The 4,067-nt window shown below is 46.3% G+C and overlaps 1 pseudogene; it reads left to right on the top strand.

Moving 5' to 3' along the window:
- The first annotated feature begins 246 nt into the window (after nt 1-246).
- LOC105501204 overlaps nt 247-4,067 on the top strand; it is a 14,022-nt pseudogene continuing 10,201 nt past the window's right edge.

The raw sequence follows: 4,067 nt of genomic DNA, 5'->3' as shown, positions 1-4,067 counted from the left end.
ACCTTTATTACTCAGTCACCTCTCCCCTTAATCCTTCCTCAATCTCTTGCAACTTGATTTGTGGGAGGAGTTTTAGAACTGCAGTGGTGGTGGAGGTGGTTGTGTTTTGCGGGCGTATTTTGTAGCTGTGTGCCTAGTTCGGTCCGATGAGATCATTTGAGTATAAAGGTCAGGAAAGGAGATCTGCTAACCTTGGCCCTGGACCCACTGGTGAATGTTCAGTGTTATGCTCCTCCAGCACACGACATGCTAAGCCAGGCACAAGGCTCTATCCAGGACAACCCACCTTCCCTCGACCCAAAAGTAAAAATCAAAGGCAGCAAAAAGATCAAAAAGCAAGTGTCCAAAACCAGAAAGAGCAACTCTCCCTCCCTCGTGACACCCGATGAGGCAAAGACCGTGAAGTAAAGGTGTCATGCAGTCCTCAGATTAATCTACACTATGCAGAAATGATCAGAGTCCTCCTTTCCCCTATAATAGGATGCCCAGGAAGCCTCACAATGAATGCTTCAGTCAACAAGATAGCAAGAACTTAGCCTGGCTGGCGGTGCATTGTTTATCGGCTACCTAGGGCTTTGGATTATGAAAAGATGTCTGAAAGAGACTTTGTTATCTCATTGTACTTCTGCAAGTCACCACTCAGTTCTGTGAGCAGCATTGCTCCTCTTAGAATTCCTGACTTTTGATTTGAGGATGTGATTGTTCGTTAGACTGATAATAGTAGGCTTGAAACCCAAGGGTAGAAAGCCAGGCCTGTGGTTGCCTGCAAAATGGAGGTGCAGCTGGGGCTTCTGACAGGCCCCGGTGAATTCCAGGCAGCCTGCCAGGTGGCATGGCTGTCAGTGATCCATGAGGTCGCCAAGGTATGAATCAACGTTGGCGGCATCCATGGTTGCATCCATAATATAGATGGTTCATGTAGCATGTCACAGGCCAATGAGAAAGTGACTTGTCTTGGAGGTTTTTTCTTTTTTTTTTTTTTTAATCCCAGTAGCAAAGAAAGCAATCATCCAAGAAATGGAGAGTATGAAACAGAGCCCTATCCAGGTGGGATCCTCCTGCGGCTCTGAAGTGTGGCCACGGAGCAATTTATATGCTGGCCACTGTGTCCCAAATTATCCAGAAACTGTGATCTCCTTCTTGGCCATAGATATCTAAGCCCATTTTCCTGCTCTACTTTCTCAGTAACAACTCACAGACAAAGTAAAGATTAGAAGAGATCTTAGAGATTGTCTTGTCTAATACCCACATTTTACAGATGGAGAAACTAACCAGAGAGAGGATGTGAATTTCCCAAGGTCACAGAGTACTCCATGAGAAGACAAGACAGGAGTCATCTCTCCTGATTCCCAGTGCTTTCCTTACTACTCCTCACTCAGAAACAAAGGCCCCCAAATTTTCTAATCCTGCAAAAGAAACATGTGTATAAGAAAATATAACTTAAAATGAAAAGATGTTCTAGAATGCTGATGACAATAGCTGAGGACTACTGACTTGAATATAGAGATAGCTTGACACTAACAAAATCAAGTGCTGTGGGTGAATGAATATGATGATAATAGACAAGTCTACATAATATATTTTTCATGAACAAATGAGAGGATATGAAATATATATTATGGATGATGGTGTTAACATCACGTTTATTTACTCTGCAGCAATCTGATTCTCTGAGCATTACAGTTTCTCTACAACCAAAATGGCTATGATTCTCTGAATCTTGAAGTTGGCCCCAAATTTCCACAAATGCACCTGAGGGTCTGTCCTCACCCTCACTGCCACACACCCCACACCCACACTCATTGAAAGATGACTTCAAAAGAGAGGTCTGGGCCAGGCGTGGTGGCTCACGCCTGTAACCTCAGCACTTTGGGAGGCCAAGGCGTGCAGATCGCTTGAGTCTAGGAGTTTGATAACAGCCTAGGGGACATGGGAAAACCTCGTCTCCACAAAAAATACAAGAATTAGCCAGGAGCTAAGGTAGCCTCCTGACCTGGAGGATCACTTGAGCCCAGGAGGCAGAGGTTGCCATGAGCTAAAATTGTGCCACTGTACCCCAGCGTTGGCAACAAAGCAAGACCTGTCAAAAAATAAAATAAAATAAATAAAACAGGTCTGTATTTTTAACAAACTGGTGAACCAGTAAAGAACCCTCTCCCTGCCGCCCCTCATCGTGTGCTGTCATCTGATTCTTAGCTGGTTGCCACTTTGCTGTGGTATCCTTCCCAAAGCACCTCCCCTCCCTCCCTGCCATAACTGTATTCACACATTCAAGTCAGTCAGCGTTTTTAGAGCCCTGCATATAGCATAGCCCAGGGCTGAACACCGGAGAGTTCCTCAGGGATTCCACACACCCTTCAACTCAGGGCGAAGCAGAGGCCACCCCCGATTTTTTCAGTGAAGCCCTGCCTGCATCCCTGAGGTCTCTGCCAGTGGTGGTGGCAGCTCCCTGTAAGGGTGTCCCTCTCTCCACGTCTGGCACTGAGGAAGGCAAAGTTAGACTGACAACAACACTAACAAAGATTAATTCCTGTGTCTGATGAGAGTTAATTTCTCCGATTAGAGGACTCTCAAAAATGTGCAGTGACTAAATCTTGACTGGAAATTTTCAAATGGCAGAACGGCTGGGCAAAGAGCCCCAGTCACACACCAGTGACTTAGAGGATCTCCCTGAGACCAGGAAGAGTAGGAGTAAGACAGGTATGTGAGATAAACCCATGAGGGCAGGTCGCTCTGGCCAGCTAGCTCTTTATGCATTTATCCATTTCATTCCACTTATTATTTGTTGTGTATTTTCCTTTACAGAGCTTCTTGCAAGATCTGGTCTAAAACCAGACCAAAAAGTATTCAGAAAGATAGGAGGAGAGGTGGGGAAGGCCCATCCACCTGGAGAAACATTATCTGTTCTGATGGAAATTGGCAACTAACAGCTAGTTGTCGTGCTGGTCCATCCACCCATCCTCCAGAAATGTGCTTTGGGTCATGGAAGAGAAAGAAGATGATAGAAAGTGGAGATGAACCACTTTTAGACTGCTTTCTGACGAAGGGCATGTGCACGCCTGTAGAGGGAAAACGGGAGGTGGCTGGGGAGAAAGACTGCGAGCCCAGAAGGCAGACAGACTTGGACTGGAACTCTGGCTCTATCATTCATACCTTTGTGGACCTGAAAAAGGCACCTACTTATGAGAGGCACAATTACATCACCTAGAAAGTGAAAATCATTCCCATCTATGTTGATTTTTCAGCATATAGAACTTGCAAAAGAGCCTGGCAATCAAGGGTCCTCCTTCCTCCATGCCTTTCCTCACCTCTGGGGCCTAAAAGTTCTTCTGGCTTCTCTCTGGGGAGATATGGAAGGCTGTGAAGTCTCATACTTGTACAGGTGGGGGACAGAAGGAGGAGCTACTTTTCCTTTTCTCTCACATCATCCTTTCCCTTCACTTCCCAACCCACTTTTTGTCCTCCCTGTCGGTCATCCATCTCATAAATGTATATTAAGCACTCACCAAGGGCCTGGAGCTATCCATAATGAGGTGCTCCAGGTCCTTTTAGTAGCTGACCCCCCTCCAGACTCATTTATCAATTTCATCAACGTTTATTGGGAGTCTATTTTGTGCCAGGCACCAAGCTACGTCCCAGGGACAGGGAGGCAGGGTTTCTCTCCTATGGCATCCACAGTCTACCAATGAAAAAGAAGCTGGCTTTGGTCAGAGATAGTTTGTTCCTTGGGGTTCAGGATATGAGTGCCCAGCGCTCCCCTCCTAAATTGGGCTAGTCCGATGTAAAGCTGCAGTCAGCACACTGCTAATGGGGCTTTGAAAGTCTCTGCTTTATTAGGGCAGTCAGGAAAGCCGATTTCAGCTGCAAATGCCTTCATTGCCTCCCCAGCAGAAATGGCTAATACCTGCTTTCTGGGACGTGCTCATCAAAAGGAGACTCTCAAAGCCCCATTAGCAGTGTGCTGACGCTGGCTGTACATCCTGAAAGGGCAAAGTCCAGCCGAGTGAAAGGAATCCAGCCTATTTGTCAACACTAGAATGAGTCAGAGCTCCCCACCGCCCACCCTC

This window comes from Colobus angolensis, unplaced genomic scaffold (assembly GCF_000951035.1).
Source record: "Colobus angolensis palliatus isolate OR3802 unplaced genomic scaffold, Cang.pa_1.0 Scaffold7, whole genome shotgun sequence".
Lineage (NCBI taxonomy): Eukaryota > Metazoa > Chordata > Mammalia > Primates > Cercopithecidae > Colobus > Colobus angolensis.
The sequence above is the reverse complement of the archived record's forward strand: the minus strand, read 5'-3'. Positions and strand labels throughout refer to the sequence as shown.